The sequence below is a fragment of the Leucoraja erinacea genome, chromosome 14, assembly GCF_028641065.1.
Source record: "Leucoraja erinacea ecotype New England chromosome 14, Leri_hhj_1, whole genome shotgun sequence".
Lineage (NCBI taxonomy): Eukaryota > Metazoa > Chordata > Chondrichthyes > Rajiformes > Rajidae > Leucoraja > Leucoraja erinaceus.
The window spans coordinates 43,479,382-43,487,612 of record NC_073390.1 but is presented as its reverse complement, the minus strand read 5'-3'; the positions used below and the strand labels follow the sequence as shown (position 1 = coordinate 43,487,612).

At 40.5% G+C, this 8,231-nt stretch overlaps 1 protein-coding gene across 6 annotated transcripts in view; it reads left to right on the top strand.

The window, feature by feature from the left end:
- nlgn1 (neuroligin 1) overlaps positions 1-8,231 on the top strand; it is a 401,351-nt gene that overhangs the window by 145,489 nt on the left and 247,631 nt on the right. The window lies entirely within an intron of this gene.

Sequence of the window (8,231 nt, the reverse complement as noted above, 5' to 3'; positions counted from 1 at the left end):
AGCTTTAATTTATATGGCATCTTAACATTGCCAGATAATATTCAGCAATGGAACACTGGAGATAAAAAAGATTTTAATTGAAAATTTGATTTTTTTTTTAAATGCCCACTATGAATCCTAAATGACATTTGCTAATACTCTTCATTCTGAATTATATTGGGCATCATGTCCATGTCTAAGGATCCTTGGAAGCACAGTCCAGCTAAAATGGTGCCTTCACTAGCTTGGACATTGGATATATGAGTAGGGAGGTTAAGGTACATCTCTGTGCAACATGGTGGCATGGTGGTGCAGCGGTAGTGTTTGCGCCTTACAGCACCAGGGCCCCGGGTTCAACCCTGACTATGGGTGCAGTCTATATGAAGTTTGTACAATCTCCCCGTGACTTGTGTGGGCTTTCTCAAGGATCTCTGGTTTCCTCCCACACACCAAAGTCATACAGGTTTGTAGGCAAATTGGCTTGGTAAAATTATAAATCCTCCCTAGTGTTGGATAGTGTTGGTGTGCGGGGATTGTTGGTTGGTGTGGACTCGGTGGGCCGAAGGACCTGTTTCCGTACTATATCTCTAAACTAAATTAAAAATTAGTCAGATAACAGCTAGAGTTGAGGGAATGAAGAACCAGAAGACATAGGTGAGAGGGAAAAGATGTAATAGGAATGTGAGGGGGTACTTTTTCACACAGAGGGTAGTGGGTATAAGCAATGAGCTGCCAGATGAGGTAATTGAAGCAGGTACTATAGCACTTAACATCACATTTGGACTGGTACATGGATAGGAAATGTTTCGAAGGATATGGGCGAAGTGGGACGTATGGATGGGGCACCTTGGTCGGCATGGGTAAGTTGAAGGGCCTGTTTCCATGCTATATGACTGTATGAGTATTGTGTGATGTTCTTGTCGCCACACACAATAAGAAGGATGTGATTGAACTGGAGAGAGTGCAGAGGAGATTCTCATTAAGATGATGCCTGAACTGGAGCATTCCAGGTATGGAGAGAGACTGAATGGGCTGGATTTGTTTTCCTTTTCGCAACAATGTCCATAACCAAATGGGCATTTGAAATGCATGACTTTAAAGCATCAAGCTGGTACTGTAAATGGGATTAGTATAGATAGGTACTTGATGAACAGCATGAACACAGTAGGATAAAAGGCCTGTCTCCGTGTCATTAGAGTGTGCAGCTCTCTGACTATAAACATTTTTATATTTTTGCTTTTTGCATTGTCGCATTGGGATTGCTAATCCAGAATGTTTTTATTTATGAATGAAAAAAAAATATTTTACTAATACCAAGATTATTTTTTCAACTATTTCTAAACAGGATTAGATTTTATTAGGAGTGTCGTAAGCATATAGTCAGAATGGAATTTTACATGAGTTTCTTTACCCATTTGTGCATGCATGGTCACATAGAGAAATATGCATTTTGATATTTTGAAACATAGAAAATAGGAGCAGGAGTAGGCCATTCGGCCCTTCGAGCCTGCACCGCCATTCAATATGATCATGGCTGATCATCCAACTCAGTATCCTGTACCTGCCTTCTCTCCATACCCCCTGATCCATTTAGCCACAAGGGCCACATTTAACTCCCTCTTAAATATAGCCAATGAACTGGCCTCAACTACCTTCTGTGGCAGAAAATTCCGTTGAAACAAGCCACCGTTCAATATCAAACTGGTTAGAAAATACCATAATTATGCTTGTATCAGATAAAAATAATCCTTTTCCATCAGCTATTTTTATTGTTTCACATTTTGTTCATCAAGTGCATATGTGTATGTGTTCACATACATGTGTATAAAAATGCCATCGAATTGTAACTGTTAGCACTGGCTCAATGTGTACAGAAATGCTTTGGAAGGAAAGGTAGATGTTTTTGACATCAGTAGACAATGCCAATTCTTATTATTTAAATTTATTTCACAGACTGTAAGTTGATGAGACATTTCAGTGCCAGAGACATTGGGGAAGCCTTAATGATTTTTAAAATATATATTGCCATGAATCGTATTCATAAACCATTCTCTCTTTCAGCATGATTCTAATTTGCAGCTTTAAAAAGTAGATTTGGAATGTTAGGCTGGCACAGTGAAACAGCAGGCAGTGCAGCTGACACACAGCCCCAGTGACACAGGTTTGATGCTTGATGCTATGTCTGTCAGTTTGCACATCCACCCTGTAACTATTTAGGAGTCCCTGGGGCTCAGGATTCTTCCCACACCTGAAAGATGTGTCGGTTGTTAGGCCCATTGGCAACTATGAATCACTCCAGCGAAGGTGGCTGCAGTTAGAATCAATGGGGAGATACTCGACGTGTGAGAAAGTAAAGGGGCTGTCCCACTGCGGGGACCTAATTTGCGAGTGTAGAAGAGTTTAGGAGAGTATGAAAAAGTGTCATGTTGAAGACCTCCTTCGATTATGTAGAAGACCTCCTTCAACTATGTTGAAGACTAGCTTCGACTAGCTTTGGGAAAATTGGACACCGAATAGTGGAGAGTGAAGCCAACCTCCTTCGATCTCCTTCTACCTGCCTTCGACTATGTTGAAGACTATCTTCAACTACCTTTGTTTACCTTTGACTACCCTCGATTACCTTTGATTGCCTTCGATTATCTATGAATTACATGCCGACCCTACTACGACCTACTTCGACTAAACCTACGAGTAAAAAATATTTTGATTGTTTTTCCACGGCGACCTTTATTTAATCTCGGGCATTTTTCAGCATGTTGAAAAATACGCCGCAACCTAACTGAGGCCTCGAGTACGCGGGGACTACTCTCGAGCATGAAGGAGAGTTACAAAGACCTCCTTGTGTCGACGATGCTGCGAGTATGAGTCGAGGGCAAACTCTTCTAAACTCACCAATTAGGTCCCCGCAGTGGTACAGGCCCTTAAGATGCAGGAAAATTATTAAGATTATTCCGGGAGCTGGCATAGACTCAATGTGCTCAACGGGTTCCTTTTATGTTGTAAGATAAAAATGGGAACTATAATACATCTCAACCATATCATGGAGAGTTTTATTCAAATTGTGTCATCGTTAATTTATTTTTGCAAAATCGGGATATTTAATGTCTTGAAGAAAATAGCTGAAACTGACCCTTTGTGGTCAGCCACCAACTCTGCCCAGGCAAAGAAGTTTTTTCTGTCAATAAATGGAAAACCTTTAAATATGGCGCCCCACATTTGCAGTGTGTAACCCTAAATATATTTACAATGGTTCAAATATAACTCAAAAGCAGCAATATGCAATTATTTGAAAGTTGTTTATGTATATTATGTTAATAAATTGTACAGTTGAGCTTGCTTCATATTTCTAGCAGGTAGGAATTTCTGGCATGAAAGAATACGGCTCAGCCCCCTTGTCCAAGCCAGATAAAATATGGCTGTCCAGGATAACCCGCCAGACTTTGGTTGTTATTAGTATATCATATATGTATCCAAATACTTTTTGGATGGGATGAAGATTTCTGCTGCTACAACTCAGCAGCTCTAGACCTCCTGTAAACCTAAACTCCCTCTAATTCTTTTTTTCTGTTACTTAAAATTATGTCTCCTACTATTTTAAATAAATCATTACAATTTTTTTTCAGTTTAGGACTATTCCAAAATGTTGTACATCACTTTGCATCAAAATATAAACACTATTCTCAAGTGCATAAAGATACGTCCAGTATGATAAAGTTTAGAGTCAGAAAGTCTGGAGAATTCAAATGACATTTTAATAAAATCATGAGTTCATTTAAATGGAATAAGATGTAGTAACCTTAAAAGGACATCCTTTTACCTACAGAAGAGACTGGCCAATAAATTGAGGTTTGCATGATCTTTGATATAATTGTTATATGTGCCATGAGAATGACCCATACAGTATAACAAGGGCCTGATGGTCGACATCCCATGGTACTTAAGGAAGTGGCTCTAGAAATTGTGGATGCATTGGTGTTAATTTTCCAATGTTCTATAGACTCAGGATCAGTTCCTGTGGATTGGTGGGTATCTAATGTTATCCCACTTTTTAAGAAAGGCGGGAGAGAGAAAACAGGAAATTATAGACCAGTTATCCTGACATCGGTGGTGGGGAAGATGCTAGAGTCAATTATAAAAGATGAAATAGCTGCACATTTGGATAGCAGTAACAGGATCGGTCCGAGTCAGCATGGATTTATGAAGGGGAAATCATGCTTGACTAATCTTCTGGGATTTTTCAAGGATGTAACTAGGAAAATGAATAAGGGAGAGCCAGTGGATGTAGTGTACCTGGACTTTCAGAAAGCATTTGATAAGGTCCCACATAGGAGATTAGTGGGCAAAATTAGGGCACACGGTATTGGGGGTAGAGTGCTGACATGGATAGAAAATTGGTTGGCAGACAGGAAACAAAGAGTAGGGATTAACGGGTCCCTTTCAGAATGGCAGGCAGTGACTAGTAGGGTACCGCAAGGCTCGGTGCTGGGACCGCAGCCATTTACAATATACATCAATGATGACAGATGACACAAAGCTGGGTGGCAGTGTGAACTGTGAGGAGGATGCTATGAGAATGCAGGGTGACTTGGACAGGTTGGGGGAGTGGACAGATGCATGACAGATTAAGTTTAATGTGGATAAATGTGAGGTTATCCACTTTGGTATCAAAAACAGGAAGGCAGATTACTATCTAAATGGCATCAAGTTGGGAAAAGGGGAAATACAATGGGATCTGGGGGTCCTTGTTCATCAATCTATGAAAGTAAGCATGCAGGTACAGCAGGCAGTGAAGAAAGCGAATGGCATGTTGGCCTTTATAACAAGAGGAGTCGAGTATAGGAGCAAATAGGTCCTTCTGCAGTTGTACAGGGCCCTAGTGAAACCACACCTGGAGTATTGTGTGCAGTTTTGGTCCCCTAATTTGAGGAAGGAGTTTCTTGCTATTGAGGGAGTGCAGCGTAGGTTTACAGGATTAATTCCCGGGATGACGAGACTATCATATGCTTAGAGAATGGAGCGACTGGACTTGTTTAGAAGGATGAGGAAGGATCTTATTGAAACATATAAGATTGTTAAGAGTTTGGACACGCTAGAGGCAGGAAACATGTTCCCAATGTTGGGGGAGTCCAGAACCAGGGGCCACAGTTTAAGTATAAGGGGTAAGCCATTTAGAATGGAGACGAGGAAACACTTTTTCTCACAAAGAGTTGTGAGTCTGTGGAATTCTCTGCCTCAGAGGTGGTGGCGGCCGGTTCTCTGGATACTTTCAAGAGAGAGCTAGATAGGGCTCTTAAAGATAGCGGAGTCAGGGGATATGGGGATATGAAGGCAGGAACTGATTGTGGATGATTAGCCATGATCACATTGAATGGTGGTGCTGGCTCGAAGGGCCGAATGGCCTGCACCTATTGTCTATTGTTTATTGTCTAATGAATTTCTTGGGAAAATTAATTGAGAGGGAAATTTCCAAGTGCTTCATGATTTTCCTCTCCATGATATATGTATAAAAAATGCTTATATGAAGAAGTGGGCTGAAACAGTTAATGGTGTGTACTTTTATCAATGCATCCAGAGCTCGTGAATGGGGGCCAGACACTTAGAACCATATTTAAGCATGCTTTGATGTTAGTTAAAGGGAACTGGTATAAGCAGATCCCAGTCCAGGAAGCCCACTATTGATATCATGATTCTGGTTGGTCCACTACTTGCTCATAATGGAAGAACAAGTAAAAATAAAAATGACACAGTTAATAATTTAAAACCCTGTCTATTGCACATGCCAATGGACTTTGTACACTGGCCTTTCAATTGATAAGCCCTCAAAACTTGTTAATTGATCTGTCAGCAAATGCACCATGTTCCAAGCACTGGAGAATTAATACACCTCTCCATTATGATTTATATATCATAAAAGATTTGTTGGTATAAATCAAAGTCACCTGATTTATCTTGAGCAAGGTCATGGGAGGCTTGGTCAAAATATTGCTTCCGGTGCGTCATGGTGCAATATTATTGTTCTGTGATACAGATATGCAAAAATCTCTCATTAAGAATTTTGTAATGAGTCCATATGTAAAATGGAGTATGGTTCTCACCTTGATCATTCATGTGTTTTGAGTTTTTATATTGAACAGCTTATTATATAAAAGGTTAAATCAACAAAGTCAATGAATCCAAATTTCAGAAGCCATGTTCAAGAAGCCAGGTGCCATTTGTTGGACCAAGAATGATTTTTTTTTTTTTGTTCCAATCATCACAAAAAATACAAATAAAAATGAAATGTAGTTGACTATTAACAACTTCTAAGAATAACTCCCCTGAGGGTTTTGTTTATAGTAATTTCCATTTCATATCGAGGATTGCTGGAGGGCATGGGACAAATAAGCATAAATGCTGGTGCTTGTTAAGAATATCTTACATTTGATTGGAAAATTTCTGCTGAAGCTCTCTCCTGAAATTTGATAAGCTATTCATGCTGGCATCAGCAATGAGTGAATCTTCTATTGAGATTACAGGTAGCAGGAACAACTGTGGCATAATATGAAATGGTGATGTGTAAAATAATAAAATATTTAATTTGTTGATGCTGAAGCATTACAATGATCACAGACGAGGGGAAAGTTAGTACTCAAGTAGTTTTAATATACACTCCTGGCCGTCCCCCCAGCACATAGTTATCATAAAAACATTTCTCCTGGGCATATGGAATTGGCTGTTCAGGCTGAAACCCATTCTGTTAGCTTAACATAGTAACATCTGGCATGCGGACGCAACTGACTGCGAGATGAAAATGAATTGTCGAATGAAATGAATGAGCTTCAAAAGTATTATGGATCTAAAAAGTCCCAGCTTGAGTTTAACACATGGCTTTATACCCACATCGCCAGGTGCTGAAAAGTTACTTGTCAAGATTTTCAAATTTCTATTGTTTTCTTAATAACTTCAAGGGAAAAAAAGGCTGCTGCAATCAGCGTGGAACTCATTTGCTATTATTATCTGACAACGCACTGATCCCACAAATAAGTTATGTACCTTAAAAGCCCCACCTTCAAAAATAAAGGAACTGGTCATCGACTTGCAGAAGCAGGATGAAGTACACAACTCAGCCAATGGTGCTGAAGTAGAGGTAGTTGAGAGCTTCAAGTTCCTAAGTGTAAAGCAGCAACAATTTGTCCTGGTTCAATCACATCAATGACACACACCATTACCTCTACCTCCTCAGAAGGCTGAGGAAATCCAATATGTCTCAATGACTATTTCTAAAGATGCACCCTGTTTGGAAGCATCACATTCTGGTAAAGAAATAAAATGCTGAGTTGTGAATCCAGTCCAGTGGATCACGCAAACCAGACTCCTGCCCAACATGCAAACTAGCTTCACACCCATTGGCTGCATCCATACTTCACACTGCCTCAGGACACAGTCAATATAGTCCATACTTCACACTGCAACAGCCAATATATTCAAGTATCACTCTACCTCATTGCAGCCCTCAAACCTTTTTAATCTACATTTTCTTCCTAGATGAAACACCATGTTCTGTACTCTGTTTATTATATCTTTTGCACTACCTGATATATATTTCTATCAATACCAAGTAAGGTGTCAACTGCTCTACATCGGTGAGACCAAGCGCAGGCTTGGCGATCGCTTCGCCCCCAATACCTCAGCTCAGTTTGCACTAATCAACCTGATCTCCTGGTGGCTCAGCACTTCAACTCCCCCTCCCATTCCAAATCCGACCTTTCTGTCCTGGGCCTCCTCCGTGGCCGGAGTCCCACTGCAAATTGGAGGACAAGCACCTCATATTTCGCTTGGGTGGTTTACTCCCCAGCGGTATGAACATTGATTTCTCCAATTTCACGTAGTACTTGCTTTCTCCCTCCTTCCCCTCCCCTTCCCAGCTCTCCCAAAGCCTGCTGTCTCTGCCTCTTCCTTTCTTCTTACCGCCCCCCCCCCCCCCCCTCACCTCCACATCAGTCTGAAGAAGGGTCTCGACCCGAAACGTCACCTATTCCTTCGCTCCATAGATGCTGCCTCATCTGCTGATTTTCTCCAGCATTTTTGTCCACCTTATATTTCTATGGTATGATTTGCCTGGACAGCACACATAACAACATTTTTCGCATGACAGTGATAAACCAACATCAATACCAAGTAATTGTTGTTTTGCAATTTTCTATTTCCTTACTTCCTCTGTGAATTTAATTGTACCTTGCTCTGCGAATTGTGAACAATTTTGTCCTATGAAC